The following is an 11,772-nucleotide window of genomic DNA, read 5'->3' as shown; positions in this document are numbered from 1 at the left end:
TTTGACCAAGTCTCGTCTGCTGCCTGTCTTTGACCCCTGCCTGAATTCTGACCATTGTCTTGGATCCTGTTAACCCTTTGGTATTTTGACCTGGCCTGTGACCTAATTACTCTTCTGACTTCTGTTTTGTACTGCGCTGCCATTTGCTAAACTGACCCAGCTTGTGACCCCGATTACGCTACCGCCTACTGCTATTGTTCTGCTCAGCTCATCTGGTGTATTGACCCAGCCTACCCAACTACATTTCTGGTTCTCCCAGTCAGTTTAACATGCGGTTTGCTTGCTTGCCTAGAACTCTTCCCTGCGTCCTCTCATATTAAGACCTGGCAGCACCCGAGTAGCGGAAGGCTCCTCCCGAAGCCAAAGGTGACTGCTACAGGCAGACTACTGAGCCGTGACCGGGACCTAGGGGTTTCTTCTAGGTTAGGGATACTAATCGTAACAGATACAAAGCTCTCATGGGCATACTATGACTCCTCTATCATTGAAGATTAAGATTTCCACATCACAACTTGCTCCCTTGACAACATGCTTTCTAAAACATCTCTCATGCACCATAGTTCGTGTTAGGCATATCACTGCCTCAAAGCTGTTATCATGCAGGAATTGTTGTGCAGTTCACCACTAGAGTCACACATAAAACTATTCTCACCATGGGGCAAATTCACTATAGGGCGAACTTTCGCCTGCGAAGGCTTCGCCATACTTTTAATTCGCTACCACTATACTATGCGTCTCTGCAGCCGAACGCTGGTGAAGTTTCGCTAGCATTAATTCATCAGTGTGATCATTTCATAGCAAACTTCTGCTAATGTTAGTTTCTGCCCAGCAAAACTTTAATACACCTATGGTCAGTTTGAATAGGGCCGGTACATATAGGTCATATATATGTCTTTATCAGAGATGTTGGTACAAATGCTTGAAGTGGCCACTTATTATTACAAATTTCTAAGTGGGCAAAATAAAGACAAAAGAAATCCTCTAATGATCTAGACATGAGCTTACCCTAAAACAAATGTGGCATTCCCTCAAGTGGTTAAAAGAATATGTTAAAACAACATTTTTTAATAGTTACAACTTTTAAAGACAATTCAGCTTTTATAATTCTTTTTTATGACGTTTTGGCATACAGGATATGATGTCACTGACATAACATTGAGGAGTGTGTAGCTTCATTTTATCAGTTTGGCAGGTCTAAGCTGGCAAAGAAAAATTTGCGGAGTAATGATCGTTTGACTGAGCGAAAATTTGCCTGTCAATAGGGCGTGAAACTGTGCTAGCATTGGTCACTTTCGCTAGCGTAGCGTCCTCTACGCCTGTTAGTAAATTGGCGATTTCCCTGCGGATGGGATTTCTGGTGAATTTCTGCTAGCAACGGCCACTTCACCCTTTAGTAAATCTGCCCCTATGACTCTGTGAGTGTGAGTTTTTACAACAAATGTATCTGTAATGCCACATGAAATTGTTTGCCATTTATGACAGCCCATATGTAAGTACAGCACACATATTCTCCTTACACACAGATCCACTACTGGAACAACTATGTATGTTTGCATCTTTATTTTCACCTTCCAGGCTTGGTAGTCCTACAGGTAAATGATTTTGTGCAGGAGCTAACTCAAGCTCCAAGTGTCTCTATTTCTATGCTAAGCAATGAATATCACACATCAGTTCTACAAACGTAAGACACGCTGTCCACTCCTTGTTGGTTTGCAATTCCCTTATACCTCACAGGCTCTTTCAAGTGTATTAATAGCAGCATGTTAGTATAACCTCTTAGAAAGGCAAAAAAAAATCAATAACCCTAAGCTATTATCAAATTCTAAGAATCACAGGTGAGCGACTGTTTATATTTTCTACTGGATTAACTCAAGCACTAAGCTTACCACGAAAACTGCTAACAGCCAAAATCAATAAATGAATAACAAGCTTTAATAAGACCATGGAAATTTAATTAAAACTGCAATCATGGAGAACATGCAACTTTTTAACGTAAAATAACTGGGTAAAGAAGTGAATACCAGAGTACTGGTTTGTTTTTATCTTCTGTTTTTCTTTAAAAGGTCCAAACTTAGTTGTCTGCTTCAGTGTTACTAAAAATACTGTGTTTTTAGAACTTATTACAAAAGCTTTGGTTTCAGTTTACAACAAATGGGGAGCTCTGCTTATCTGGCCTTTGGCTAATTCCCCCTTTCCCGCATGCCGGACAAATTCGGGCTGATCCATCTGCCCCCTCCCCCCAGGCACACTATGAATCACACAGGTTGTACAGTCTCAGCATACACAATTCCCTTTACGAACTCCATGTCAGTACTTACTGGGTTAGCCCCTCCCCCATGCTCCCATCAGAAGGACCCTCCCCAAGTCTTTAAAGACCGGCCACACCCACCTACCGGCGTCTTTTTTTCCTTCTCATTTTGCTCTCATCGGAAGCAAAAATGGTTTTCTTTTAACCTTGGGAAAGCATAGGCCTGCCCATAAGGCGTCCTAGGGACAGGGGTTTTTGGTCCATGGGACCTTTTGTTCCCCAGCACTCGGCCTCATATCCTGGAGTCGTCTGTGCTTCAGCTTCTGGATCAGGTAAGGCACTGGTGTGCAATGTTTGCTACTCCTGGTCTGCCTGTGTTTCAGTTGCGTTTCTGTATTGCTGTCAGAGCATTCGACGGCAAGTGCTTGTCCCCCCATCCGGTGTGCCCTCCTGACCTGCCCAAAAGGCGTCCAGGGGCAGTGGTGTATGTGGCCCCTACACACCCTTTATTTTTACGGATGGGCGAGGGAGGCGGCAGTTAAAGAGTCAGCCTATTATTAGGCAAAATTAGTTAGGGGCCTGAGCCTTACTGCCTCCTGTTTTTCTTTTGTTTTTCTTGTCTTTTAAATGGAGGACAGGTTCCATGGCCAGCTGCCTCCCTCAGCAGACTTTCCTAAGGTGGAGGTCATTTAAAAAAAAAAAAAAAAAATGTCCGCCTTATAGGTTTCAGCTAGAAACGGTGCATGGCTCTGTTAGGCGATACCAATTATCCAATTTGCCTCTGTGTAACCACAGCAGTTGCTTTTGGTTACCTGCTTCTGCAGACAGCACCTGAGTTTAATCAGCGGGTTCCACTGGTAAAGTGATCCCCCCATTGAACACAATTATGGGATTCCTCTGTATGTGCAGACACCAGCTGAGTATAATCAGGTGATTCCTGTGCAACTGCCAGCTATAGCAAGTGGAGATGGCCCCGCCCACTCTCTAACTCTGCAGACTGGAAACTCTGTCCAGCAGCCTCAGGTAAGTACTGCTATCAGTAAACTTGTGAGGCCTGTTAACAATGAACCTGGTGTCCTGCAATATGTGGCATTAGAGACCTACTTACAGCCTGGCATTAGGAGCTACAGGTAAGGAACATGTTCATATTCTGTTCTGAAGTGTACTGAGCTAATCCTTTGCTGATCTGCACTGTGCAAGATCAGCAAAGGCTCACCTGAAACCAGCAGTGTATGCTGAGTTCTGGCTAATTGCTCACTTTATTCCCTTTACAAACTCCATGTCAGTACTTACCGGGTTAGCCCCTCCCCCATGCTCCCATCAGAAGGACCCTCCCCAAGTCTTTAAAGACCGGCCACACCCACCTACCGGCGTCTTTTTTTCCTTCTCATTTTGCTCTCATCGGAAGCAAAAATGGTTTTCTTTTAACCTTGGGAAAGCATAGGCCTGCCCATAAGGCGTCCTAGGGACAGGGGTTTTTGGTCCATGGGACCTTTTGTTCCCCAGCACTCGGCCTCATATCCTGGAGTCGTCTGTGCTTCAGCTTCTGGATCAGGTAAGGCACTGGTGTGCAATGTTTGCTACTCCTGGTCTGCCTGTGTTTCAGTTGCGTTTCTGTATTGCTGTCAGAGCATTCGACGGCAAGTGCTTGTCCCCCCATCCGGTGTGCCCTCCTGACCTGCCCAAAAGGCGTCCAGGGGCAGTGGTGTATGTGGCCCCTACACACCCTTTATTTTTACGGATGGGCGAGGGAGGCGGCAGTTAAAGGGTCAGCCTATTATTAGGCAAAATTAGTTAGGGGCCTGAGCCTTACTGCCTCCTGTTTTTCTTTTGTTTTTCTTGTCTTTTAAATGGAGGACAGGTTCCATGGCCAGCTGCCTCCCTCAGCAGACTTTCCTAAGGTGGAGGTCATTTAAAAAAAAAAAAAATGTCCGCCTTATAGGTTTCAGCTAGAAACGGTGCATGGCTCTGTTAGGCGATACCAATTATCCAATTTGCCTCTGTGTAACCACAGCAGTTGCTTTTGGTTACCTGCTTCTGCAGACAGCACCTGAGTTTAATCAGCGGGTTCCACTGGTAAAGTGATCCCCCCCATTGAACACAATTATGGGATTCCTCTGTATGTGCAGACACCAGCTGAGTATAATCAGGTGATTCCTGTGCAACTGCCAGCTATAGCAAGTGGAGATGGCCCCGCCCACTCTCTAACTCTGCAGACTGGAAACTCTGTCCAGCAGCCTCAGGTAAGTACTGCTATCAGTAAACTTGTGAGGCCTGTTAACAATGAACCTGGTGTCCTGCAATATGTGGCATTAGAGACCTACTTACAGCCTGGCATTAGGAGCTACAGGTAAGGAACATGTTCATATTCTGTTCTGAAGTGTACTGAGCTAATCCTTTGCTGATCTGCACTGTGCAAGGCTCTGACCTTTTGCTCACCTGAAACCAGCAGTGTATGCTGAGTTCTGGCTAATTGCTCACTTTATTCCAATAGTTCTAGTGGCTAACACTATCCTATGCAAAACTACAGTGTACTGAGTCCTGTACATTTGCATACCTGACAACAATAGCCCTAATGAATGCTGCTATTTGTTCTGTGAGGTGATGTGCTGAGGTTTTTGCTATTTCTGGAATCAGTATTGCTCTCCAGTATTGCTCTCCTGGAACCAGTAGCCCTTATGAATGCATCCCTGGGCTGGCGGCTAGGCTTTGATATACTGTATGCTTGCTCTAAACAGCAGCTAATTCAAACTATGTATAACATGTTGCTGTGATTGTATCTTTGCTTTGCAGGATCTAATACACTTACATCTGAATGTCTTATAATACAATGCATTCTTCTATGTTAAGGTATTATTTAATTCAATTAAACATGGAATTGTATCAGGTTGATGTTCTCCCTGTGCTAGGTGAGTTTACATATTGTTTCTGATATACACAGCAGGAACGGCTAAGCCTGTCTGCTATATGGATTACAGGTATTAATTGTACAACACAATGTTTGGGGCCCTTCTCTGCAAGTTTTTCCCTGTTTTGTGTTGCAATTCACTGTCGGCATTACTGGAGGGCCAAGGCAGTTTGCTCCTTATTCCGGTCAAATAGGCAGTATTATTCAATATCCATAGCTGGAGCTCTGGGGTTGGTCAGTATACTCTCAGAGAGCAGTATCTCTAGGTCCTCAACAGAGGCCTATGTAATAATCTGCCATTACAATACATGTGGCTTAATACATGCTAGCACCATGGCTCTACACCCTGTTGGTGGTCTCTAAAGGATCACTTATGGTGGCTTTATATAAGACTAAGTCGTCTAATCATCCGAGAAGTATGCTTATCCTAAGAAAGCCAATACCTTCAGAATGAATGCTTAACCAATGGTTAACTGTAGCGTGTAAGTGTTCTGCATAAGAGTCTTACATGTGTGCGTATCATGCGTGTGTGTGTGTGTGTATATATGTCAGTATATATGTATACATATATGTATATGTGTATGGGCCATCTGCATATATGTGCATGGCTAATGCATGTTGAGATAAAGCATTATTTTGGCCTCATGGGGCCCCTATGCCTCCTGGGCTCCCTGCAGCCGCGGGGTCTGCTTCTTCAGTAGTTACGTCCATGTCTGTACCTGGAGGTCCAGACCCGATTGTGCCCTTAGCTGGATAGCTCCTTAGTCCCTCCTAAGGGCCGTAGGTGGTGACTGCCACACAGAATTATGCATTGGCACATACTACTAATAAACCTACTGTCATAACACACACATCACACCCCTCGGAGATGACCTTTGTTCAGTCACTAGGGTTGCATCGCTAAGTTTAATTGTTATTAAATCTTACCTATATAAGCTCTCCTGGCAGTTAGATTGCCGTGGTATAAAATATGATACAGGCTGAACATCGCTGTTGTGGTTTAAGTCATACTACCAGCAAAACAGAACATCTCTGTGGCCCAAAAGCCAGGTTTCTGCTCTGTGTCTAGAAGACAGACTTAGTCAGTTGTCCATTTGTTTGTCTAGTCTCCTAGATAAAAAAAATAAAAAAATAAAAAAAAAATGGAGTATCCATGTTTTGAGGCTAGCTGTTCTGCATACCATATGGGTACTGATTTAGACTGCAAATGATGGAAGCATCTAGTGAGTGTTGATTCTTCCCTCTCTTTATATCGGTGTCCTCCTGAACCACCAGTATGGAATCTGCATCGTCACGGTTACATACCTACAGGTTCTACCCATTTTATTGCCTCACAACAGAACATCTTAAAGACTGTCTTAAAGATTATATCAGTCTTGCATTTCTTGAGGTGTGTGCACTTCTCTTACTTCTATTTCATTGGTGCATAACTGGGGAAATTAAGTCATCGGTACCGAAATTGTCCCAGTTCAGCGTGTATAGTTCACCTGACCCAGTGGGCATAGTTCACAGTCTGCATGTTTCACCTTTCCCGGTAGGATGGTTCACCTTTCCCGGTAGGATGGTTCACCTTTCCCGGTAGGATGGTTCACCTTTCTCGGTAGGATGGTTCACCTTTCCTTGTAGGTCTGGTTCACCTATCCCATTAGGTCTAGTTTACTGGACCTAGTATCTGACCCGGCAAGTCTCGGTCATCTGACAGGAGGTTCATTCATCTAACACAGTAGGTCTAGTCTGGTGGATTGGAAGCCTTCTGATGTTACTCAAACATCCTTATGATCAGTCCAGTCCTAAGTACTTGAGCAATTGATGCCTACGCACATCCTCTGCATGCCCAATGGTGGGCAGCCTGGTACTCAAGGTAAGAGGATTCAGCTACCTCAAATATAGTCAATGTGAGGAACACACTGACACAAAAGACATATGGCTGCAGGGCTAACCCCTGCCATTTTAATAATGCAGAACATTGAGGAAGTTCGCATGATATAGGATGGTTGAATTTCCTACATCTACACATGTTCCTTTGCTGGAAGGAGGAAATCTGATTGGTCTCATGAGACTCTGAGCATCTCTCCAGGTTACTCTACAACCTGCCTATGTGAGTCTTGTGGCTATCATAGTATTGCTTGGGTTATTTTATTCTGACTCCGAAATCCTCTAGGGGTTACCAGTTCTATGTCTCACAAGGCTATGCTCTGCCATCCAACTGGGGTTTTATTCTTCAGGTAATTGCCCTGTCTCCATCTGGCATTATCTTCTAGAGGTTGGTACCAGTGTTTCCATCGTAAGGATCATACACGGAGTAAGTAATTCTCACCCCAGATAAGTTTCAGGTTCCCATGTCCCTGTTCTCTGGGTTTGCTTTCCAGTTAGAGCAGATCTAATTGCTAGCCAATCAGATAGTTAGGCATTATAGTACATGCCTCGAGTATGCCTCATTGTGCATTTTATGCCCGGCACTTTTGTTTATATTCTAAACAGGCCACACATACATAGGGGTCTGTTTGGGATTCTAACTCCTACCAAGTGTTTTTTTTTACAGGTGCTTTACAAATCAGCACTGAAATTAAGCATACATGTGATGGATGCTTTCTGGTGAGTAGGAGAGTAAGTACATGCCTCAAGTACATCAAGTACATGCCTCAAGTATGCCTCATTGTGCATTTTATGCCCGGCACTTTTGTTTATATTCTAAACAGGCCACACATACATAGGGGTCTGTTTGGGATTCTAACTCCTACCAAGTGTTTTTTTTTTTACAGGTGCTTTACAAATCAGCACTGAAATTAAGCATACATGTGATGGATGCTTTCTGGTGAGTAGGAGAGTAAGTACATGCCTCAAGTACATCAAGTACATGCCTCAAGTATGCCTCATTGTGCATTTTATGCCCGGCACTTTTGTTTATATTCTAAACAGGCCACACATACAAAGGGGTCTGTTTGGGATTCTAACTCCTACCAAGTGTTTTTTTACAGGTGCTTTACAAATCTGCACTGAAACTAAGCATACATGTGATGGATGCTTTCTGGTGAGTAGGAGAGTAAGTATTTTAAACTGTTGAGTTTGCCAGGTGAAGGGAGGTCTTCATCCCTCTCTCTCTTTTTCTTCTGGAAGAGTCAAGCTGTTATGGAATTCATCTTTTCCTCACACTGACGCTGGGCTAACGTCTCTTTTTCTGGGGTATAGAGCCTATGATATAAGACTATTCTTATCCCTGTCACTTATTCTTGAGCTTTCACCGGGAATCTTAACATTCACTTATAGAAGTTGCATGATTGGTCTCTTCAAAGTCTTGCCATCTATGGCTACAGATTCTTGTTAAGAGCCTATTACCCTCCGACTGGGAAAATACTAGCTTGCTACGTCCCAGTAAGTACTGACATGGAGTTCGTAAAGGGAATAGGGAAGATTGTAACATACTTACCGTGATCTTCCTTTCCTGTACGAACTCCATGTCAGTACGGCCCGCCCTTTTTCAAGTGATTTTAGAAGCTTGTTACAAAGACGCCGGTAGGTGGGTGTGGCCGGTCTTTAAAGACTTGGGGAGGGTCCTTCTGATGGGAGCATGGGGGAGGGGCTAACCCAGTAAGTACTGACATGGAGTTCGTACAGGAAAGGAAGATCACGGTAAGTATGTTACAATCTTCCCTATTCCAATAGTTCTAGTGGCTAACACTATCCTATGCAAAACTACAGTGTACTGAGTCCTGTACATTTGCATACCTGACAACAATAGCCCTAATGAATGCTGCTATTTGTTCTGTGAGGTGATGTGCTGAGGTTTTTGCTATTTCTGGAATCAGTATTGCTCTCCAGTATTGCTCTCCTGGAACCAGTAGCCCTTATGAATGCATCCCTGGGCTGGCGGCTAGGCTTTGATATACTGTATGCTTGCTCTAAACAGCAGCTAATTCAAACTATGTATAACATGTTGCTGTGATTGTATCTTTGCTTTGCAGGATCTAATACACTTACATCTGAGTGTCTTATAATACAATGCATTCTTCTATGTTAAGGTATTATTTAATTCAATTAAACATGGAATTGTATCAGGTTGATGTTCTCCCTGTGCTAGGTGAGTTTACATATTGTTTCTGATATACACAGCAGGAACGGCTAAGCCTGTCTGCTATATGGATTACTAGGGATGTCGCGGACTGTTCTGCGGCGAACTTGTTCGCGCGAACATCGGCTGTTCGCGTCCACCGCAAGTTCGCGAACGTCGCGCGACGTTCGCCAATAGGCGTTCGCGTCAAAATCGTTCGACCATTCGACCATTCGGTCGCTAAAATCGAAAGATTTTCGTTCGATTTGAACGAAAATCGTTCGATCGAACGATTAAAATCCTTCGATCGTTCGAATCGAACGATTTTCGGATGTTCGAAGTTCGCGAACTGTTCGCATTTTTTGCCGGTGTTCGCGAACGGCGTTCGCGAACACATTATCGGCGGTTCGCTACATCCCTATGGATTACAGGTATTAATTGTACAACACAATGTTTGGGGCCCTTCTCTGCAAGTTTTTCCCTGTTTTGTGTTGCAATTCACTGTCGGCATTACTGGAGGGCCAAGGCAGTTTGCTCCTTATTCCGGTCAAATAGGCAGTATTATTCAATATCCATAGCTGGAGCTCTGGGGTTGGTCAGTATACTCTCAGAGAGCAGTATCTCTAGGTCCTCAACAGAGGCCTATGTAATAATCTGCCATTACAATACATGTGGCTTGATACATGCTAGCACCATGGCTCTACACCCTGTTGGTGGTCTCTAAAGGATCACTTATGGTGGCTTTATATAAGACTAAGTCGTCTAATCATCCGAGAAGTATGCTTATCCTAAGAAAGCCAATACCTTCAGAATGAATGCTTAACCAATGGTTAACTGTAGCGTGTAAGTGTTCTGCATAAGAGTCTTACATGTGTGCGTATCATGCGTGTGTGTGTGTGTGTATATATGTCAGTATATATGTATACATATATGTGTATGGGCCATCTGCATATATGTGCATGGCTAATGCATGTTGAGATAAAGCATTATTTTGGCCTCATGGGGCCCCTATGCCTCCTGGGCTCCCTGCAGCCGCGGGGTCTGCTTCTTCAGTAGTTACGTCCATGTCTGTACCTGGAGGTCCAGACCCGATTGTGCCCTTAGCTGGATAGCTCCTTAGTCCCTCCTAAGGGCCGTAGGTGGTGACTGCCACACAGAATTATGCATTGGCACATACTACTAATAAACCTACTGTCATAATACACACATCACACCCCTCGGAGATGACCTTTGTTCAGTCACTAGGGTTGCATCGCTAAGTTTAATTGTTATTAAATCTTACCTATATAAGCTCTCCTGGCAGTTAGATTGCCGTGGTATAAAATATGATACAGGCTGAACATCGCTGTTGTGGTTTAAGTCATACTACCAGCAAAACAGAACATCTCTGTGGCCCAAAAGCCAGGTTTCTGCTCTGTGTCTAGAAGACAGACTTAGTCAGTTGTCCATTTGTTTGTCTAGTCTCCTAGATAAAAAAAAAAAAAAAATGGAGTATCCATGTTTTGAGGCTAGCTGTTCTGCATACCATATGGGTACTGATTTAGACTGCAAATGATGGAAGCATCTAGTGAGTGTTGATTCTTCCCTCTCTTTATATCGGTGTCCTCCTGAACCACCAGTATGGAATCTGCATCGTCACGGTTACATACCTACAGGTTCTACCCATTTTATTGCCTCACAACAGAACATCTTAAAGACTGTCTTAAAGATTATATCAGTCTTGCATTTCTTGAGGTGTGTGCACTTCTCTTACTTCTATTTCATTGGTGCATAACTGGGGAAATTAAGTCATCGGTACCGAAATTGTCCCAGTTCAGCGTGTATAGTTCACCTGACCCAGTGGGCATAGTTCACAGTCTGCATGTTTCACCTTTCCCGGTAGGATGGTTCACCTTTCCCGGTAGGATGGTTCACCTTTCCCGGTAGGATGGTTCACCTTTCTCGGTAGGATGGTTCACCTTTCCTTGTAGGTCTGGTTCACCTATCCCATTAGGTCTAGTTTACTGGACCTAGTATCTGACCCGGCAAGTCTCGGTCATCTGACAGGAGGTTCATTCATCTAACACAGTAGGTCTAGTCTGGTGGATTGGAAGCCTTCTGATGTTACTCAAACATCCTTATGATCAGTCCAGTCCTAAGTACTTGAGCAATTGATGCCTACGCACATCCTCTGCATGCCCAATGGTGGGCAGCCTGGTACTCAAGGTAAGAGGATTCAGCTACCTCAAATATAGTCAATGTGAGGAACACACTGACACAAAAGACATATGGCTGCAGGGCTAACCCCTGCCATTTTAATAATGCAGAACATTGAGGAAGTTCGCATGATATAGGATGGTTGAATTTCCTACATCTACACATGTTCCTTTGCTGGAAGGAGGAAATCTGATTGGTCTCATGAGACTCTGAGCATCTCTCCAGGTTACTCTACAACCTGCCTATGTGAGTCTTGTGGCTATCATAGTATTGCTTGGGTTATTTTATTCTGACTCCGAAATCCTCTAGGGGTTACCAGTTCTATGTCTCACAAGGCTATGCTCTGCCATCCAACTGGGGTTTTATTCTTCA

General features: G+C 43.9%; 1 long non-coding RNA gene across 1 annotated transcript; it reads left to right on the top strand.

The window, feature by feature from the left end:
• Positions 1–3,621: 3,621 nt before the first annotated feature.
• Positions 3,622–10,670, top strand: LOC121399994. Its single transcript, XR_005965441.1, has 2 exons — positions 3,622–5,226; positions 9,636–10,670. It is a non-coding gene; the product is annotated as an uncharacterized LOC121399994 (long non-coding RNA).
• Positions 10,671–11,772: the final 1,102 nt, after the last annotated feature.

This window comes from Xenopus laevis, chromosome 2L (assembly GCF_017654675.1).
Source record: "Xenopus laevis strain J_2021 chromosome 2L, Xenopus_laevis_v10.1, whole genome shotgun sequence".
Lineage (NCBI taxonomy): Eukaryota > Metazoa > Chordata > Amphibia > Anura > Pipidae > Xenopus > Xenopus laevis.
This window is presented reverse-complemented; position numbering and strand designations above follow the sequence as displayed.